The sequence below is a fragment of the Phascolarctos cinereus genome, unplaced genomic scaffold (assembly GCF_003287225.1).
Source record: "Phascolarctos cinereus isolate Bilbo 61053 unplaced genomic scaffold, phaCin_HiC Scaffold_9;HRSCAF=440, whole genome shotgun sequence".
NCBI classification, from domain to species: domain Eukaryota; kingdom Metazoa; phylum Chordata; class Mammalia; order Diprotodontia; family Phascolarctidae; genus Phascolarctos; species Phascolarctos cinereus.
Genome location: NW_027556402.1, coordinates 78,425,340 through 78,448,617, shown reverse-complemented (window position 1 = coordinate 78,448,617; position 23,278 = coordinate 78,425,340). Strand labels below are relative to the sequence as shown.

The following is a 23,278-nucleotide window of genomic DNA, read 5'->3' as shown; positions in this document are numbered from 1 at the left end:
TGTGGGGCATATACTAATGTTAGGAAAAATAGGAGCCCAGGGACTTGGCTCTACCAAAATCCCTAAATGATTATAGGATCAGAAGTGCATCTTCTGCTGGATTAATAGTCTGATGCTTCATGTGGTATGCATGTCACCCTGAATCAATACAATAATAGATTTAGAGATGGGATAGACTTTTAAGGCCATATAGTACAACTCCCTCATTTTAATATTGAGGAAACTAAGGCCCGTAGAGGTTAATTAAATTATTCAAGGTAACACAAATGGTAAGTGGTGGAGCCAGGGCTTCAACCCAGGTCTTTTGATTCCAATTCCACAACTCTTTCTGCTTCTTCGAAGCCATGTTGATGGATCACAAGCTGTAATTGGTCCAACCAAACTGGAAAGGCTTTGAGTCCAAACTAGGTAATAAGCTGTGCTGCTGCCATTAAAAGACAAGCAAAATCAAGTTTATAAAGACAAGCTCAGCACCAGGAGATTGGCTAGAGGTGATTAATTTTTTGGCCACCAGAATCATGAAGTGTGTCTGGTAGGGGATTATAATGTGTGTCAGTAAAAGAAGTACCTACACCAATGAAATAAAAGATTTTATGGTTCATGAAATATTATTTCAATGACAGAACTGTTTCCTATAGGGGAGTAAATAAAGCATATTACGAGTAAATATTATGAGCATATTAAACCACTAGATTACCATATAGATAACTATTACTTCCATGCACTAAATGATATGATGACAACCCATAAGCAAACATAATAATGCAACTTTGGCCTTGTAACCTGTGACAAAATGACAGGAATGCCATTATATGAAACTTCTATCTCTTAAACCTTTTCTTTGTAGTCACTATCTAAGGATTTTAAGGTGCTCTTCAGTAGAACTTCCAAGATGTCATAAAGATGTGTCATGGTCTTTGGAAATCCCATTTTTTTTTGTTTGTTTTTCAGACAGCTAAAGTATTCTGAAGCCTTTACAGTACCCTACCTTTGACATATATTAACCGTATAGGCCTAAGTAAGACAATGAACTTTGCAAGGCCCTAGAAAATGCTTTGAGTTAAGAACTTGTAAATTTTAGAAAAGTTATATATGGTTGACCTCTGGAGAAAAATGAATGGGGATAGAAAGGAATATATCTTTTTTCTCAGCAGTACATGTCACCTACGCAAAAACTGACCACGTCCTAGAGCATAAAAACCTCACAATCTAGTGCAGAAAGGCAGAAATATTAAAGCACACTTTTCAGATCATGATGCAATAAAAATTACATGTAATAAAGGCCCATGGAAAGATAGACTGAAATTAATTGGAAACTAAATAATTTAATCCTGAAGAATGATTGGGTCGAGCAACAAATCATAGAAACAACCAATATCTTCATTCTAGAGAATGACAACAATGAGACAACATATCAAAACTTATGGGATGCAGTGAAAGTGGTTCTTGGGGAAGTTATATAGCTCTCAGTGCTTACATGAATAAAATAGAGAAAGAAGAGATCAATAATTGGGCATGCAACTAAAAAAGCTATAAAAAGAAACGAATTAAAAATCCCCAATTAAATACCAAATTAGAAATTCTGAAAACCAAAGGAAAGATTAATATAATTGAGATTAAGAAAACTATTGAAGTAATAAATAAAACTAACAGCTGGTTTGATGAAAAAACTAATATCAACAACAAAACTAACAGAAACCATGTGATTATCTCAACAGATGTAGGAAAAAAAAATTTGATAAAGTACAGTACCCATTCCTATTAAAAACACTAGAGAGCATAGGAATAAGTGGAGTCTTACTTAAAATGATAGGTAGCATTTATCTCAAACCATCAGCAAGTTATATGCAATGGGGTAAGCTAGAAGCATTTTCAATAAAATTGAGGGTGAAACAAGGATGTCCATTATCACCAGTGTTATTCAATATTACACTAAAAATGTTAGTTTTAGCAATAGGAGAAGAAAAAAAATTGGAGGAATTAGAATAGGCAAAGAAGAAACAAAGCTATCACTCTTTGCAGATAAATTGATGGTATGCTAGAGAACCCTAGAAAATCAAGTAAAAAATTACTTGAAATAAATTTAGCAAGGCTGCAGGATATAAAATAAGCCCATATAAATCATCAGCATTCCTATATGTTACTAATGAAGCCCAATAGCAAGAGATAGAAAGTGAAGTTACTGTAATCATTATAAAATATTTGGGAGTCTACCTGCCAAAACAAAACTCAGGAACTATATGAACACAATTACAAAACACTTTTCACACAAATAAAATCAGATCTAAATAATTGGAAAAACATTGGTTGCTCATGGGTAGGCTGAGCTAATATAATAAAAATGACAATTCTACCTAAATTAATTTACTTATTCAGTGCCATACCAATAAAACTACCAAAAAATATTTTATAGAGCTAGAAAAAAAAATTCATTTGGAAGAACAAAAGGTCCAGAATATCAAGAGAACTAATGAAAAGAAATCCAAGGAAAGGTGGCCTACCTGTACCAGATCTTAAATTGTATTACGAAGCAGCAGCCTTCAAAACTACTTGGTACTGGCTAAGAAATAGGGTGGTGGATCAGTGCAATAGGTTAGGTATGAAAGACACAACATTAATGACTATAATAATCTACTATTTGATAAATCCAAAGACTCCAGATTCTGGGATAAGAACTCGTGATTTACAAAAACTGCTGGGAAAGCTGGAAAATAGTATGGCAGAAACTATGCACAGACCAACATCTTAGACTTTATACCAAGATAAAGTCAAAGTGAGTACATGATTTAGATATGAAGATTGATACTATAAGTAAACTAAGAGAGCAAGGAAAAGTTTGCCTATAAGATCTGTGAAGAATGGAAGCATTTATTACCAAATGAGAGATAGAGAATATTATGAAATGCAAAATGGATGCCTTTGATTGCATTAAATTGAAAAGGTTTTGCACAAACAAAGCCAATGCAACCAAGATTAAAAGGGAAGTAGAATGCTGGGAAACAATTTTTTCAGCCAGTGTTTCTGATTAAGGCCTCACTTCCAAAATATATAGAGAACTGAGGAAAATTTATAAGAATACAAGTAATTCCTTAATTGATAAATGATCAAAGGATACGAATGGCAGTTTTCAGAGGAAGAAATTACAGCTATCTGTAGTTATATGAAAAAGTGCTCTAAAGCATTAATGATTAGAGAAATGCAAATCAAAACAACTCTGAGGTACCACATCACACTTATCAGATTGGCTAACATGACAAAACAGGAAAATGATAAAAGCTGGAGAAGATGTGGCAAAATTGGAACACTAATGCATTGTTGGTGAAGTTGTGAACTGATCCAGCCATTCTTGAGAGCAATCTAGAACTGTAGCCAAAGGGCCATGAAGTTGTACATACCCTTTGACACAGCAATACCACTTCTAGGTCTATATCCCAAAGAGATCATAAAAATGAGAAAAGGATCCACATGAAGAAAAATTTTTATAGCAGCTCTTTCTGTGGTGGTGAAGAATCAGAGACTGAGGGGATGCCCATCAATTGGAGAATGGCTGAACAAGTTGTGGTATATGAATGTAGTGGAATACTATTATGCTATAAGAAATGATGAGCAGGTGAACTTCAGAAAAACCTTAGAAAGACTTGTATGGACTGATGCTGAGTGAAGTGACCAGAACCAGGAGAACATTGTATACAGTAACAACCACATTGTACCATGACTGACTTTGAAAGACTTAGCTCTTCTTAGCAATGCAAAAATCTAAAATAACTCCAAAAGACTCATGATAGAAAATGCTATCCACATCCAGAAAAAGAACCATGGAGTCTGAATGCAGATGGAAACATACTATTTGCTCTCTTTTTCTTTTTTTTTTTGTTTTATTTTATTTCTTCTTTCTTGTGGTCCTCCCATTATTTATAATTCTTCTATATATAATGCCATCTTGGGGAGGGGGTAAGAGATGGAAGGGGAGAAAACTTAAAACTCAAAATCTTATGGAAGTGAATATTGAAAACTAAAAATAAATAATTAAAATATTAAAAAAAAGGTAATAACTTGTAAAGAACACCATTGGAAGAGGGAGTCCCTTATACCAGTGGAATCACTGTTTCAGTTTTCTAATACTACGAATTTATTTTCATCTTCTATGCCCATCTGTTTATGTGCACATAGCTTTATGTACTTAGTCACACAATAACCTCCTCTGTGCATGTTTTCTGTTGACTGTGTATTTTTATTTATGTTCCGGAGACCTGTGTTTTTGCATGCCTAGCCCCAGAGCCAAACCTGAGAAGCTCAAGTATGTCTTTGAAGGCTCTTACTGTTGACCTATCCTGTTCATCCTTTTTTTAATCAATAATTTTGGCAGGACAGCATGAGAGGTAAAAGGCTGCAGGGATCACAGGACAATTGGGAGGTTGTCCTTGGCTTCTTGGCAAAGGGGAATGAGAAAGGCTCACCCTAAGTTGATTGTCCCCATTTCTTAGTCCTTCCTCCACTGTCTTCCAAAAGTTAATGACCAAATACCGTTCTTTGTCCCATAATGATGAATTCTACCCCAGGCTACCTTCTTTCACCATGCCCTGTGATTTAAAATTGCCTACTGAATACTCTTCCACCCCATCTTCTCAAAACATTCATTGTTCCTCCAGCATGTGTCTTAGCAGGATGTGAAGAAAAAAGCACCCCAATTAAACTCATCCACACTAAGGTATGAATCATTGATCATCAATATCCATCTTAGCTCCTATGTAGGCATTTACTTATTAAGCTCAATCAGTCTCTAATTGTTATAACATTAGACTCTGTGGAGTGGTCAATGGTAGGCTTTCCAGTAAATTCTATTATTCAGACCCATAATATCCCATCCTTGTAGAAGGTGAGGAAAAGAAACATTTGTGACTCCCAAGACACATATTTAACCTTGGGTAAAATAGTTAAGGAAACAGTTGGGGAAGAAACTGCTCTGAAATCTGATAGATACTTGGATCCTTAAAACCAGGAGAAAAGGAGGAAAGTAATGTTCATACAATTCTGTCCCCTAAATCATAGAGTATCTCTGTGCTTAGAGATAAAAATTGGGTGGTGCCAACTTCTTTGATTCTATCCCCCATACCCTGTCTGTGAAGAACCTTTTGCCAAAGTGGTCTTGATTCCTTTCTTCTTTTAATCACTCAGTGAAGAATAATTATAGTGAAGAGAGCTATTCCCTTGGCATGAAGCCAAAATGGTTTTCAGTGTGTCCTTGGCCAAAAATTTATTTGAAATGCTCTTTATTAGGAAAACTAAGAGGATTATCACCTGTAGCTCTCTTCCAATGGGGTCATGGGTTTTTACCGAGTTATCAGAACAGTTTCTACTCTAGCACTGTGCTTAATAAATTCTTCTCCATTCCTAGGTATCACCTAGGTATCACTCCTAACATTTGCCAATTGAATCAAGCAATGATTATTTTACCTGGGATAAAGTAACAGTAATAGTACACACTGACTATTGTTTATAGCTAGATATCATGTAGCACAATCTCAATTATGAATATTATATACAACTTGAATATTACAGTCATTTTATTTGATTAGAATAACCAATGTAATGCTTAATATATATTTAGCCTTCCCAAGTTAGTTGCTTACATAATTTTTATCCTAGCATGTAGAATGTTGCTGAGCACGTATTAGCCACTTAAATGTATGTTAAATATAATTACAAATCAACCAATAACCATTTAACAATAGTGCCACATAATATATATTAAATAACATAACTGTTTTTAAGTTTTTAAAAGGTATAAAGATTATTATTGAATCACCTAAAATCACACTCAGGTCAAATGCTTACAGTCACCTTTACAACCAAGAGGAGCAAAAAGTACCTGCAATGGGAAAATTCCAGGTACATAGGATACTTATAGAATCTAGTCCCATTGATTTTAGGAGATAACTCTTAGTAGGAAGTTTTTCAACCTGAATCTCAAACTAGTGGCTACTCCATTTCTAAATCCAGCCTAGTTTCAACATCTCCCTCATCCTCATAGAGAGGAGGAAGAGAGAAACAGGGAGTGAAAGACAGGTTAGAAGGAATAGTTACTAATAGCTGATATTTATACAGCACTTACTAAGTGTGAGGTACTGTGATAAGTGTTTTACAATTATAAACTTATTTGATCGCCACAACAACCCTTTGACAAACAGAGGTTAAGTGACTGACCCAGGGTCACACACCTATTAAGTGTTTGAGATTGTAGTTGAACTCAGATCTTCTGAACTCCAGGCCTGGCATTCTATCCACTTTTGGGGAGAAGGGAAAAAAAGAAGGAAAGACAGAGGTTGTGTGTATGTGGGTGTATGTTCATAAGCATGCATATGTGATTACTTCTGACCATGTACTTATGCCCAAACTCAGTCCAGGTTGCTGGTTCCTGATGCTTCAAAGAACACATTATCCCTGTCTCATTAGTAATAAAAACCTCCATCCATGAAGTAGGCGTAATCATGATTCTTCTGTTAACTAGCCTACTACCTTATCTCCCTTTCCTTTCTTTTTATAGCCGAGTTTGAAGCTTTTCTTTCTAAATTTGCCTCCTCTCATTCTGTTCTGGTAGATGACTCCTTTGCAATTTTTTTTTTTAAACACATGCAATTATATAGAATGAAAAGTGGCATCCTGGCTATAAAGATATTTATTAAATGAAGAATGGAAGTGGGCAAGAGACGTTGTGGGTGGAGAGCTGTTAGGAAGGCCAGACAGGATTTAGTTCTCTAGCCTGACATTTACTTGGCGGTGTGACCCTGACTAAGTCACTAACCCTCTTATTATCTCCAGGCAATTTTCTAAGATGTCCAGTGACAAAGTAGTGCTGAATAAGATTCATCAGGAGTTTCTTATATTGATACTATAATTCCAGTCCTTTCTCAACCTCCTTACCTCCTCCTACCCCCAAACTGTGGAAAGGACAGCTTTGTTACACAGCCCATGAAATAAGGAAGTTGAGAGTTTGAAGGTTAGCATAGAACATAGGGAAAACCACTATGTATATAAGCTGAGTAGACAGATGCTTTTATGTGTTATGATTTCAAGAAAATGATGGACTTATCTTTTCCTAATATTTCTACCCCTCTTCTACTCCCAAATGCCCTGTAACAACATAAATGTTAATTAAAAGGATAAATGTTAATTCATAATCATCCTTTGTCTCAGATTAATATGTCAGATCCAAAGAAATCTTTGCAGGTCTTAAGGGAATGAAAAAGAGGTGGGGGAGAGGAAAATGAGTAAAGGCAAAGTATTTTAGTCAGTTGAAAAGAGAAGGCTACCATGAGGTGGTGCAGTGGGTGAGTGCCAAATTTGGAATCAGGAAGAAAGATTTATCTCCCTACATTCAAATCTGGCTACACACACCTAATAGCTGTGTGACCCTGGGCAAGTCACTTAACCCTGTTTGCCTCAGTTTTCCTTATCTATAAAATGAGCTGGAGAAGGAAATGGCAAACCACACCATTATCTTTGCCAAGAGAAACCCAAATGGTGTCACTGAGTCAGACTTGACTGAAATAACTTAAGAACAAGAAGTCTAGTCAACTATATCCATTTGTTTCTAGATCACGTTTAATATTTTCTGTTGATCTAATTTTAAATTTTAATCTACTATTAGACTGTTATAATTATAGCTTTAGTTATACAATTAGACATTTGGAAGTATAGATCTCCCTCTCATTTACATAATCTTCTTGTTCTTCTATATTAATGTTATTTTATAGATAATGTTAATGTTCAAAGATGATGTTCTTCTATATTAATGTTACTTTAAAGATAAATTCTGCTAAGGAGGCTATTGCAATAGCCCAGATGAGAGATAGAGCATGAACTAGAAAGGTCACTATAAGTGTTGAGAGAAAGAGACACAAGACATGAAAATGGTAATGTTTGACAACCCAACAGATATGACAGCATGGATAAATGAGAATGAAGAGTCAAGGATGATTCTGAGACCGTGAACCTGAATGACTAGAAGGATGATGATAACCTTGTCAGAAATAAGTGATGAGGGATGGAATTTGGGAGAAAGATAGTGAACTCTGTTTTGAACATGGTGATTTTGAGATGCTTGCAGGACAGAGTTTGAAATGCCTGTTAGGTAGTTGGTGATGGGGCTTGGATGTCAGTAGAGACTAGGACTAGATGAATATATTTGGGAGTCACCTGCATGAATATTATAATTGAAACCATGGGAAGTGATGAGATTACCAACATGGAAAACATGGAAAAGAGAAGGTGGCCCAGGGCAGAGGCCTGGTTATATGCTATTGACATATAACTATAGTTAGGTGGTAGGATATAGATGATGAGCCATCAAAAGATATCAAGGAGAGCCTGGATAGGTAGAAAGAAAACCAAGAGAGCAGTGTCATGAAAACTCAGAGGGGAGGAAATTAAACATTGTCAAATGCTGCACAGAAATCAACAAAAATGAGGACTGAGAAAAGTCCATCAGATTTCATCACTGATAACTCTGAGAGGGAAGTTTCAAGTGAGTGATGATGATGGAAGACAGAATGTAAGAGGCTGAAAAGTGAGTAAGTCATTTAATTTTTTGATATCTTAGGCACCTCTCTAAAACTACAGATTGTGGAGTAGGTAGGTGTTGATCTCAATTGGAGGAGGGAGTTTATTCATTGGAAATTCCCGTACCAGCATTATTATGGATCCAGTCTAAAACAAAGATCATTAACAGCTTTAAAATGCACCACAACCATTTTCACACTTTATTAACTAAAAAACAAAAACAGAAGTGAGAAGTGAAAGGAAAGAAAGTGGAAGCAATGAGTAGAGGCGTTTTTTTCCCCTACCCTATTACTTTGTGAAAAAATGGAGAGATATAGGATTGTTGCTTGAGGAAATGATAGCATCAATGGAGGATTTTTTTTAGGATGAGGATAACTTGATTATATTTGTAGGTTATAGGAGAGAAGTCAATAAATAGAGTGAAGATGAGCATAAGAGAGACAGAGAGAGTGATTGTAGGGCCATCGCTTTCAGAGCAGAATATGAGCATTAAGGCACAAGTAGAGGGCTTGGTTTGGTGATGAGAAGGGCCACTTCTTTAATCTCAGAGTAAAGGAGAGAAAAAGGAATGATGCCAAAAGGTACTTTGGGTGTACCTTTGAAGGAGTTCATGGAGAACGACATTCTTAGTAAAATGTGAGGTGAGGTCAGCTGATGAGAGTAATGAAGAAACAATATTGTGGGAGAATTTGGGTACAGAAAAGCTTGATAATCTATATAAAGAGTAATAAAAATGTTTATAAGAAGATTATAAGCCTCTATAAGGAATGCAGTGGAGAGTTTATTAAGGAAGAATAAAGGAATTGCCTTATAACAGTGAAAGCCCAACTGATATTAGATAAAAACAAAAATGGAAAAACTCCATTCCCTTAAGGAAATTATATGCTACTTCTTCTGGTCTTTCATTATTCTTTATATGTTTGAATTCTTGCACTGAGTAAAAATAAAATATTGAGGAAAATCAGATATTTAATATTTTTATCATCATTAAGTTTTAAAAAATGAATAGCTACTAATGAATTGTGGATTTCTTTTATATTCCATTATTCTGCTAAAGTTATTACTTTTTTGTTTAAAGATGTTCATTTAATTTATTTTTCTTAGTTTATCGTTTTAGCTATTTCTTGAACAATGTCAAATAATAATGGTGAAAGGGAACAGTTTTACTTCACCCTTAGTATTAGTTAGACAGCTGATGATATTTCTTCAGTAACATAATTCTGACTCTGGTATGTAAAACATGATTTGTAATCATATTAAAAATCCTTTCATCTTCATGGTTTCTAGTATTCGGTGTAATAAATGAGTGAAGTCATTTATCAAAGGTTTTTTCTGTTGACATGATTTATTATGATAATATTTTAAAATATTGAATAATCCTGATGTTCCTGGTATAAATCCAACTTAGACTTAATAAATACTTAAATATATCACTAAATTTTCTTGTTCACTAATTTCTATCAATATTAACCAATGACACCAATATATATTTCTACCATTCTTTGCGAGATATTTGACTTAGAGAATGAGTGCCATATTTATTTTTACAAATAATTTACAGAGAGGTTATTTGTTCTTTGAATGTTTTATAGAATTCACTTGAGACCTTTTGGGGTGTGTGCATGTGTGTGTGTGTGTGTGTGTGTGTGTGTGTGTGTGTGTGTGTGTTTGTGTGTGTCTGTGTCTGTGTCTGTGTTCATGTGCATTGATTGACAAGATACAATGTGGCCTCAAAGTTAATAAGACTTAGGTTCAAATCCCAACTACAACACATACTAGCTCTCTAACTGTGGGTAAATCACTTTACTTTGCAGAACCCTAACTAATTTCTGAGACTACAAGATAGGGAGCAGCTACTGATCTGTACTAGTAGAGGGAATTCCCTCACTTAGAATTTCTTATTCCAGTGGCATCACAGGTCCTGTCCAAAATAAAAATCATTAATAGTCTTTTGCTGAATCTTTTATGTTTTCATATTTTTTTTTGGCTAGGCAGTGGGGTTAAGTGACTTGCCCAGAGTCACACAGCTAGTAAGTTTTATGTGTGTCTGAGGCTGGATTTGAACACAGGTCCTCCTGAATCGAGGGCTGGTACTCTACCCACTGCCCCACCTAACTGCCCCAATATGTTTTAATAATATTATACTTATCTTTAACATAATTTTCATTGTTCATGTAATCTGTTCTTTTTCCTGAATTTTATTTGGAAAAGGATTTTTTTTGTCTCCACCTGGGCTTGTATCTATTGATAAGATTCCCCTTAATGATATTTTTAGATTATGGCCTGCAAATGTATTTTCATTTTTTTATATTGAAAGGCAACATTTTCAAGCACTTTATTGGAATACCTTCTATAATGTTTGATACAAATTTGTCGAAAAAGTAAATTCCCAATTGTACACAAGTTGTTTTCTCCATGTAGGAAATACAGTTTTATTTTGCTTTCCTTTTGTTTGTCACATTCTACTGATGGGGAATTGAAGTATCTTACTATTATTTTTTTACTTTTTTTTTGCAGTTCAGTTAACTTGTCCTTTAAAAAAGCTAATGCAATGCTGTTAGGTGCATGCATACACACATAATATTCCTTTGTCGATGGTACCTATAATTTCCCATGTTTAACTCTTGATGCTTTATTATTTGAATTCAATTGGGGAAGAGCTAAACAAATTAGGATGTGTGAAAGTAATGGAGTATATTTTACTGTAAGAAAAGATAAAGGGGACAGTTTCAAAGAAACCTTAGAATTATATGAACTGATACATCGTTAAGTGGAATGATGCTAAATATATCCTGACAGAGAGATGATGATCTAAATAAATATTTAATTGTTAATTGAAAAAAAATAATTTAAATCCAGTAGTCTGTCTGATTTCATGATTGCAACTTCTACTTCTCTCAAGTAAGCGTAAGTACAATAGATTTTATTATACTCTTTCATTTTAAATCTATATTTTTCTCCCTGTCTTACATGTTTCTCGTAGGCAACATATTGTTGGACTGTACTTTTTCATCAGATAGTCTCTTTTCTAACATCATTACTTGAAGAGTTTTTTTCCCTAGACCATATTACATATGTGTGTATGTATCGGTATGTGTATGTATACACATACATGTATAACACACATGTCACAAAGACACATAACCTATTTATTCCCACTAATAAAAATAAATTTTATAGGGCACTTCCCAACTTTCTGCTCTACCTAGGTTTTATACCCCTTAATTTTAGCTCTTGCTTTGCATTTCCCTAGATATGAAAGGTTATCTTACATAATCACTATGTCCTTCCTCTATGTATTATTACTCACCACCTTTCCTTTTTACTTAAAATTTAGACCATGATGATTAATTTTCAAAAGTTTATTTTTATTCATTTGTTACCCATTATCCCCTTTACCAAACTTAACTACTAGCCTTTTAGTTCAGTAAATGGTTTAAAGAATCCTGAAGCTGCTTTGCTTTCCTTCAGTGGGGTTTGCAGAGAGGTATTTGTTAAATCAAATTTATAATTGCTTTGATGTCCCACATGATTATTACATTGAGATGTTTTATATCAATAATATTTATGTGCTATTCTGCAAATAATAAATGTTTATTTTGAAAAAGTTTGTGACTGAAACTACCTACACTACTGTTGTTTTGCTTTCCCTGTACGGAATTTCTATTTTGTCAATAATTGGTTATTCACATTTTTAATATTTACTTTAAGTTTTCTTTGGTGAAATCTTCCTATATAAATTTTAATGCATATTAAAGTTTTCTAAGATACGACAATTTTGCAATTGGAATTCTTTTGTTGTGTTAAATTACATTTTTTCAGGGGGGGGGACAGAAGCATACTCCTAATTGGGTAGCAAATTTTGGAATGAAACTCATAATACGTAGATCTGTAATATAGCGTAGGCCCATTTTATCAATCTCATTTTAAGCAGAAAATTTTACATGATTTAAATGTACTTTTTGATACTGTTCAAGATGGGGGTTTTTTTGTCCATTTATGAAATTATCTCTCATTACACTTTTGAGTTTTAACAACACTTGGTCAGGTCTCCTCCTTCTTGATGTTTTTTGAATTCTGCTGATCAACAGTTTGTCCCTTGAGTTCAGTAATTATGGATAATTTTATTTCATAATTTCTACATGTATAGTAGTCAGTTTCTTTTTTTGGAGGCCAATGATATTTATGCCCTCTATGAGCTCTACTTTTTGGTTCTGTCATCTTTTCTAGTTTATAAGTTTGCATCTACTTAAGTAATTTTTTTGCTTGTTTTGATAACTGTTCTGAAATAACATCTGCATTTCCAGGTGATCCCATACTTTTGTTTATATTATCTATGGATAATTCTAAAGTTATCCCTGACTTCCCGTCACCCTCCTCCCCTTGTTTTATTTTGCCTTGCATTGTTTTCACTCTTTTAGTGAAATCAGAACTTTTAAAAAATTTATTTTGATATATTTATCAAAGATGATATATTCATCATGATGAGTTTTGTGATGTTTCCAGCTTTGGTGAAAAATGGTAATGCATTTTTCCTTTATGATTTTGTCTTTGGTGCCTTTCACTTCATAAAATTTGTTCACTGTAGTAGAATTTCTTTTCCCTTGCTTGTTCATTTCTTTCATTATTCCTTTTCCTTGAATATGAATTTATTTTCTTTGAAGATTTTTAGTTGTGCTGTTTTAGGTGGATTTGGGGGAGCTAGGCATATACATGTTTCTATCTATCTATCTATCTATCTATCTCTTGTTCTATATCTCTTTTATAATATATCTTGTCCCATATTCTTTCCTTGAGTCTACACAAATAATTTTGCTTTATAATCAGCAAAGTGACATAACGAACCACAGGAGATATTTGAGGAGAGAAGTGGCATAACTAGATGCTTAAACACATGTATAGACTCCCCCAAAGTACCTAGCACAGTGCCATACATATAGTAAGTATTCCATAAACACTTTAAAAATCTTTCTTCACTTATACCTCTTGGAAAAAAAAAACCTAATGACTATTCCTGAAGCTTCATGGGAACATAACTTGAAATATTCATTAGCTTTTTCTCAGAATTACAGTAAGGTGAGGGTAAGGCTTTCCTCCCATTATACTTAGAAAGATCTTCACTAACCTATTTATTACCCAGTGTTTGGCAAGAAATCCTTTTTCATCTAAACCTCACCCAGCAATACTATCAATATGACTGCAGTCTAGTAAGTAGTAAAAAAAAAGTTTGTTCTTTGTTCTTGTTCTTGAAAGTCAGTCTCTTAACAATAGGCAGCACTTATATAGCATTTTAATGTTTGCAAAGTGCTTAACAAATATTATCTCATTTTATTCTCATAACCACCCTTGGAGGTAGATGCTTTATTATCTCATTTTACATTTGAGGAAATTGAGGCAGTTAAGAGCCTTGCCCTGAGTCACACAGCTAATAAATGTCCGATGCTGGATTTGAACTCAGGTTTCCTGACTCTAGATCAAATGTTCTAGTCCCTGTGTCACCTAGCTGCATGATCTTCTTCACTGTCTAACAAAAAACATTACTAATAAAAATCTCCAGAAATAATTTGCTTCCAAGGAAGAAGATATGAAGAAAAAAACTTTTGTGCCAGAATTCACTTTCTAGGCTTTGAAACAAAGCAAGAAAATATTTTCTTTCTCATTATGATAGAGTCAGATAATTTGCACATTCAGGTTGACATGGAATGCATTCAACTTTTTAGAAAATTATTTATCCTAATTTAAGCAAATCCCAACTCTGTGTTGATATGGAACTGTTATAACGGAAAATAAAATTGTATGTTGTGAAAATAATAAAATTAAATGAAACATTTTTGGCAGTTTCCCTCCTTCTGTCATTTGTTCTGCCTTTGCCTCATAATCATCACTTATCTGCATTTCAAAGAAGCTTGAACACTGAAGCTTTGTTCTTTGCTTTATTACTATAAGAACTAGAACATGAAGACCAAAGTGAAGAAAAGCTTTGTAGAGACATTTTCTCCCCCAAACTGAGTGAAGACTTTTTAGAATTGTAAGACTTCCATATTCAGATTTCTAACCTTGATTTCTGTGAGCCTTTCACTTGGACCTATTTCAAGAGATAACTTCTTTGAAAGCCTATACCTTTTTATCCTTTCCTATATCTGACATGATATTAGCCCATTTCCCACTAGGGATCTTTCATAAAATCATGTCGAATTAGAAAATGACAAAATATCTATCACATTTAACAAATTAACAGAAAAGAAATTTAAGCATTTTTTCTAATAAGTTATTGAAATTATATCAATTTAATAAGCATGCATTAAGCTGCAACCATGTATGTAGAGAGAACCGTGGTAGCCAACAGGAGAGATATAAAACGTAGCTAAGATACAACTTGTGTAGGTGTGCAAATAGCAAAAGAGAAACTCACAGCTAGGGATATGGTTATGTTTATATATCAGTGGGAAGGGGAAATGAAAAAGAGAAGAGTGGGGAAGAGAGATATTCTCAAGTTTTAAAATTCTTTTTCTTAGAAAGAAGGTTCGATGACATTCAGCAATGTGAGTTTATCTGATAGCACTTTAGAATTGTCTTCTAAAAGTACTATCTCTCAAACTGCCACTACTATATAAACTCATTTCTTGATCTCTTGGGTGAAACTTCAAGTAGTAAAGGTGCTAATTATGAAGGTGATTTCTGTGACTACAGATTTCTGTCCACTAGGAATATAGCCAAGAGAAGCAGGTTCTTTAATAGGGATTGCAGTTTAGCCATCAAATGGATGGAGTCTAGCCAATGGATGAAAATATAGAGGCAAGTTTTGTAATTTAAGAGCTTGATCTAGTCAGTACCCATATCACATGTGAGTTTTTAGAAATATGAGTTCCCTCAATTTTTTATTTTATAAATCACTACATTATGAACACCAATATTCTGCTAGACTGAAGGTTGTATCTTTTGATAACATATAAAATTATGATTAAAATTCTTTTAATTATGATATTGATTTTCATAATCAGAAAGATATAACTACATGTAGGCAGAATTGTGCCAAATTTATGACATTGTCAGATCTATGACATTGCATGCTTCTTTGTAAATTGTGATGCCGTGCCAAAAAAATTCATGTAGAACTCTGATGGTTAAAATGTCTTTCACCTCCATATATTCATCTTCTCTGATTTAATATTTATCCTGCTTCATGCTTTATGGAAATGATTGCGTTCACATTGCATTTCTCTTTGTATCTCTATCTTCATTTCAAAAGGTACCTATGTCTGCCTTTTTATCTTCCCAATTTCAGAAAAGATTTATTTCTCCTACTCTAGAATTAACCTTTTTACTAATTTCCATACCCCATCCCTTCCCAGCCTTTAAAGGACACAGCCTCCACAATTGTTGACTCTCTACATTGCATCTTTAACTCCTTTTCTTTATGGGAATCTTTCTTTTTACCACCCCATCATGAAGACATGCCAAAAATTAAATAAAAACACATTTCTGCCTTGGCCAGGCACAGACCTCTACGTCTATTCCTTACAGAATGTTATAGTGATTAGAAATAATTCAAATTAGAATATTATTCAAAGTCAGATGATCTGAATTCCAGTCCTGCTTTAGATGTCTATTTGTTTCATAACCGAATCAGTCCCTTATCTCTCTTGAGTCCTGGTCTGAAATTTAAGATAGTACTATATAACAATACCTGCTTCATAGGTACTTGTGAGAAGCTCATTTTATAAGCCTTAAAACATTATATAAACGTGTATAATTTTTAATAACTTTGTGATTCAACTTTCCTCACCCTCATCTACTAGTTCTATTTTCTATTCCTTGACTTCATCCTTTTCCCTTTAATTTGTTTTCACTCCAACCAATCCACTGAACTGGATTTTTATTGTTCACTAATATGTCCCTTCTTGCCAAATATGATGATCTTTTCTCCTCACTACTCACACTCTTTGAAATCTTTGTACTACTTGATATTACTAATTACATTTCCCTAAAAAGCTCTCTTTTGGCTTCTCTAACACTTTGGTCTCCACCTACCTCTCTGATTACCTGAAGTAGGTTTCTTTTCTAGAGTATAGAGGGAATACGTAGATAGGAAAAGGAAGAATGATGAATATTCATTATTTCAGACCCTTACTTCAAAGGAATTTTACTAACATCTACCCTTGGTTCATTTGTACGAGATTCTAATTTCCTTTTCTATTGCAAGATAAAACTCCATAGTCTCTTAGTATCTGGGGTCCATCCAAGACCAGTCTAGTCTCTGGACAAAATTACCTTTCAAATATTCAGCTTTTATGTATGACTTTGCTTCCCTCCACCAGGGCAAAGTGGGAGGCAAAGTATGACAATGACATGCATAGCAGTATATCTTATACCCTTTTGGAATGAATGAATATTCCACTAGTACCTTGTATGCTATTCATCAAACTTTATAGTTGTACTAAGGCAAATTGTCTATATCTGTGTTTTTTGAACCCCTTGAACCTGATTATCTTGCCATTCATTTTCCTCATTTCCTTTATATCTTTCCATTCTTCAACTATATGTTTCTTCTATATTCTGTGTTTCCTTATGCCATTCTCTATTATTTCACCTTTGATGAACTTATGTGCTCTGGTGGTTTTAACTGTAAAGCTATGCAGATGACTGTCCAAACTTTATCTCTCACTTGGGATTACAACCTGGATTGATTAACTGATTTCCATGTATTGGAAAGGAAAGGGAGTTGGAATGGGTTAAGAGATTAATTTGTGGGCCATTGCAGAGGAACAATAACAAGAGATTCTAGTGATTTGGTATAAAGATGAGGGAAAAGTTCAAAGATACCCCCAAATTTTCTGCCTAGATAATAGTATGGTTGTATCACCAACATAAATAACTGGGAAGAAAAAAATATATTGAAGGTGTGGGGAGATTTGGTTGTGGTGATATTAGATCATTCACATGGAAATCATTTAATCAATCTGACAGCATTATTTTATAAATGACCTTGCTCCTCTGTCCAGGAACTTATGGCAGATCCATAAAGAACAAAGGTCTCAAACTGTGAGGGCATATGTAACAATAGAAGTGCCCTATTCAAATTCCTCTATATGATTTTTAAGTCTCTCCTCAACCTAAACATACCTATCTATCCAACTCTTTCCAAACATTTACCATACCTTTTAGTTAGTCGCTGTCATGCAGTGCGAGGTACATTAGAGATACTTGATATGTGGGGATTATTGATTTATAGCTATATTCATGCTTCTGAACATTTCCAGTTCTACTTCAAAGCTTCAAGAGATATGCATTTGTTAGTTTTGGAGCTCCTTCTAGTCACAGAGTAGATGTTGCAGCTGAAATGTCCATGATTCCATATCCATGACAACCATAATGAGATTCTTTAAACTTAACTAAGCGAATCTATTAATGATGGACGTATTCATTCCCAGGGCCATACTAGACTATGAAAATGACAGACAATCAGAATTCAGTCACTCAGAAAGTTTCTTTTAAGTGCTGTGCTAGTGGCATGTTGTTTGTTCCAGGAGCATATTCATGCTCACGCACATATACATATATTACGTGTATATACATACACAAAAATATACCCGGCCATAAGGGATCTCTGAGGCCATCTCAGGTTATCTTATATGGAGGGAGACAAAGTATATACAAAATGAATAATGTAAACACATAAAAGAAAACATATCAATACATAAAAGTTATATTGCCCAAATTGAGAATGTAAGAATTATAGTGTTCAGATGGGATTTATCAAGTAAAATTTCTTATGGCAAATTGTAGGGTGATTCTTGCACCTTACATCCTTACGATTTAAACCTTTTATCCTTCTAAGGAGGGTTTGTTGTAGGGAAGGGTGTTCCTCATGTATAGAGAGGAGAAATTGCTCCTCAGATATCTTAAACTCAACATAAATGACATAGTGAGGGAAATTAAGTTGTGTGCTGAGGGAGACAAACAGCTTATTTTGCTTCCTTAAGAATTGTTTTAAGGGGAAGATGAAAGGCTGGTTGAGCACAGTGGAGGAGGTAAATAGGTTGAAGAGCCTAGATTTTAAAATTGTCAAGAAATAGCCTTTCTGTTTTTGAGTTAAAAAACAGTTATGAAAATTGTGCCTGAGGAAGATCATTTTGGCAGATATGGAGGTTAAATTAGAGCAGGAAGAAATAAAAGTATAGTTTTAAGAAATAAAAGAATAAAGGAAAAGACATTGAAGTCATTTCCTTTTTCTAAGCCTGTAGCTCTACTAATTTCACCACCTCATTAGCTCATCAGTCTCTTTTTCTATTAGAAGCATTCTAATCTACATGAGATGGATAATTGTTTTCATCTGATAACTAAACAGTGGTATTCTTGAAGTCCTAAACATTATATATGTTATACAAACCTTTTCACACAGAAAGATTCCTTATTTCACTTCCCATTTACCAGGCATATTTCTATTGATCTTCACAGAATCAAAAATGCCACCTGGCACAGACCATTCTTAAAACAGGTTCTTTCAAGCCTACCCTCCTTCTTAGGGCGAACCCTCAGAAAAGTTGTGAAGTTTATATACATTCCTATTATGTAGTTTATCTGTCCTTTACAAGCCAATGGCTATCTTTACTCTTTGCTCTTTGGTGACCATAATGGTGAAAATTTCAAGTCAGCAGGTAGATACTGTGGATGACATATTAGTGATCTCACCATTTTACTTCATCTATTATGCCCTTAGTCTTTCTGGTCTTGCATACTAATTACCAGGTTCCCAGAGAATTCATTTCTGGTGGATGGTAGAGGCATTCAATGGAGAATGAATATACAGAGGAGATTTTAATTATCTAATCATCTCAACATGCTCTTTGTCAATTGAGCTCTAGTCCCACATCATTATCTATTGGACATTTTTAGCTAGATGTTCACCAGATAGCTCAAGATCAACATTTCTAGAACAAAACTAAGCCTTCCTCTCCCACAAATGCCTCTGTTCCAAATTTATTTAATTCTGTTGAAGTCAACACTATCTTTCTAGTCACTGAAATTCACATCTACTGGGTCATTCTCAACTCCTCATTCTAATTCCACATATAAATCCAGTTGACAAATATTATTACCTTCACCTCCACAACATCCCCTTCTTTCTACCTACAAAACCACTGCCATTGTTCAGACCCTCATCATCTCTCACCTAAAAAAATTTCTCCAACTTCCTAAATTGCTTTCTAATCCCAAGTCTCTCCCTAATCCAAACCATTGTCCACATAGCTGCCAAACTGATATTCCTAAAGTTCAGGCCTGACTGTATTGCACACCATATTATTCACTGTTGTCCAACAATAAACTTAAGTGACTTCATATTTGAGATTGTAAATTAAACATATACTCTTCTGTTTGGATTTTAAAGCTCTCAGTCTGTCCCCAAACTACATTTCTGCCCTTATTATAAATTATTACTCTTTCCCACACTCTATGCTGCAATCAAACTAGTCTTATTATTATTATCTTATATTTAACTCCATTTTTCTTCTGTCCTGGAATGGTGTTCCTTCTTACCACCACCACTTCGTCTCTATTTGCCTTGAAGACTCAGTTAATAGGATCACTTCCCAACTTCCCATCCAACTCTATAGACACAGAGTGTTTGTAGATCTGTGAAAGACATTTGGGGAGATAACTACCTTTGCATAGCAACTCCTAATTTGGAGATCATTATGATAATTAAAAATACAAGAATGTAAAGGAAACACCCATAAATGAATAAGTAATACCATAGAAATGACATAAAATTAATACAGTGGGCTTCTCCGTTACATTTTCCTAGCCTAATAATATTTTTAAAAATTATAGTAGGTTATTACTTATTCAAGTAAATCAAATATAATATTAAATTAGCACAAGGATTGATAAAACCACCGTACAGGGTAACATGAAGACAGCCTGAACAAAGGGGAATAGCATGGTAATAAAATAAAATAAATCGTAACACTCATATCATAGTGATCAAAAATAATATTGTCAAAAGTTTATTCCTTTAAATTCCTTTTGGGTTAATATATATGACTACTGATTTATCAAATGAGATAGCCCCTAAGGATCCTGAAAATGGTGTCTTTAAAAATGGAGCTTTCAACTAAATTAAGTTCTGAATCAATAATACGAAAGTTAGAGCTCACCTTTACATATGGCAACTATATATATTTTTGTTTTAGGAATAATGATATCAGGAAAAATTGTAGTTACTTTTCAAAGATATTAGTCTAAGAACTATTTCTTTATGAAAATCATTTTAATACGATGTTGCCATTAGGGGGAGCTTTTCTTTTCAGTACTAGTTAAGGGCGTTTTGTACTTCATTGGTCACCCTGAAGCAGCAAATATTTCATTTTCTATTGAAGTTGGATCTCATTGGATGAAGGACTACTCTAATACCAACCTGTAACTGGGTCAAGAAAACATATTCATATTCATGCAAAAAACCCACATAAAACAAAACAAACTTGATCAAGGAAGTAAAAAAAAAAAGTAGAGTTGATACTTCCACACTGAACCTCCATATATGTAGAAATGTCCTTTATATCTTTTCAATAGGTTCAGTTTAAGACTAAAGTAGTTTCAGGTAACAGAAAAACTTTCACAAGCTACAACCAATTTATGACACATTATAAATTATTTCAATAAAGATCATGGAACCTGGTTACTTAAGGTATCTTTGAAGAGGTATTTTGACCCAATAGCATGCACAAATAAAGTGTTACTGCACACATTTAAAAATCTAATTGTCTATAGAAATTGTAGTAATCCTTTCCTCTTAATTCCAAATAATAAAAAATGCTTCTAACAGAAAAAAAAATGTCAATTTCCTTAAAAATTGTTCACTTCTTTTTTTCATGGAGAAAAAAGACATTTTAATATTAGAGTAAAATAATATCCAGTTATAAAAATTCATCATGTCACCTGATATAATAGAATGGATAGTAATTAGGAATCACCTGATTCCTAATACAGTAAGTATTATCTCAGTGGTCTTAATTAGGAAAGCCTTGCATTCTTATTCCATTTAAATACTACAGCTTATAAGTTTCAAGAAAGCGTGAAGTTGTATGAAATTTACAAGAATGAATTGAAGCTGTGCTTCAAACACCTGCTGCACATATTCTTAACCTTTCATTTCAGAAATAGCGTATGCAATGATATTAAAAGTACACATTCATATTTGCTCTTTCTAATTCTTTCCTCTTACATTCAGATGTGCTTGGGGGCCCTCCCCCTACCCACTCCTACATTCTTTGATATGATTTCTTCAACATTTTTAAAGTATATTTCAAAGATTTCCAACACTAAGAAATAAAAGCATGCTGATGAGTGCACCCTTAAATGCAAAAAAAAATTCATTATAGAACAAAATTCTAGTTAGTAATATGGCAAGCTCATTAGTACTGAAGGGATCTATTACATACCAGTGAATTTTACCTTTCATTGGTGAAAGGAAAGCACCATACAATACTTTGATAAGTAGAACCTGGAACATTTGTAATGTAAAATTGAGAACCAAAAAAGATGATAAAGAGTCCACACTCTTTACTTACTCTTCCCACTGCCCCTTCTTGCAAGATTTTTAAAAGGAGCAAGAATTTTATAAGAAATAGCTGGCAGCCAACAAATTGTCACGGAACCACAAAGTGGGCTTATTTCTCAGCACTAATTATTTGAAGAGGTGTGTTATCAGGTTAACATTTTTACTAAATAAGTCTGGACCTGGTAAATATAATGAAAGACTCCTTGTAAGGAAAATCCCATTACAGAGAATTCAAACCTCTTTACGTTAATTTTCTCTCTGTTATTCTAGGTATCAGTATTACTCTTTCCTTAATAACTGTCCTTTTCTGAGAAATGTTCCTGAACTCTAATTTATACTTTTAAAAATACCAAGTTATCCACAGTGAGTTATCAAACTTTCTGTAACTTTTGTACATAAAACAGCAGGCTTGGAAAACTGAAATGGGTTCGGAACCCATTTGGAAAGAAAAACTCCATCGAAAATCTGGGATTGGGGAAGCAATAGACAATTTAGGCTTTCCAAATGATCAAATGTTCTAGGGATACCTCCGTTACAAAGGAAAGTAATGACTGAAAGGTAAAGATCAATTACTGAAATTCAATCATCGGTAGATAAGGGCAACTAGAAGAAAGTTACCTTCAATCATTCAGCTCCTTTTAATTTTCTTTCAAAATCTCAGAGGCAATTAAGCTAGAAAAATAAGTGAGGCAGGAGAGACACCTTCAGCTAGTATTACATAGGAAGAACAGTCTCTGTTTTACCAACAACAAAGTGGTTGTAATCAGATGGGAGACAGAGGGAATTCATCTGCCCAACTACAAGTGAACTCACCTGAGTAACACAGCTGCTTCCCAGAAGTAAAATCCCGAAGCAGCTATCCGAAAATATTTCACTTGGGCCATGTTATAATCAGTCATTTACATTACTGAATGCAGGAGTATCCAAGGCATGGGGGAAAAGAAGGGACGTGATGGAAAAGACAAACTACCAATAGTTCCTGGCTTGCATAAGGAAGGCTCCTGGGAAAGCTTCAGAACCTTAGACAGCTCCCAACAGCCAGTTACACCTGCGATTTCCAACAGGATCCCTTTTTTCAGTACAGGGAGTATAGGAGAGAAGCAGAGGTGTCAGAAGCGCAGGTGATTTATACACTGTCCCTGGCGAAAGGGAGGGTGA

General features: G+C 34.2%; 1 pseudogene; it reads right to left on the bottom strand.

Moving 5' to 3' along the window:
* LOC144455437 (NADH dehydrogenase [ubiquinone] iron-sulfur protein 6, mitochondrial pseudogene) overlaps window positions 1-23,004 on the bottom strand; it is a 51,616-nt pseudogene extending 28,612 nt beyond the window's left edge.
* Window positions 23,005-23,278: the final 274 nt, after the last annotated feature.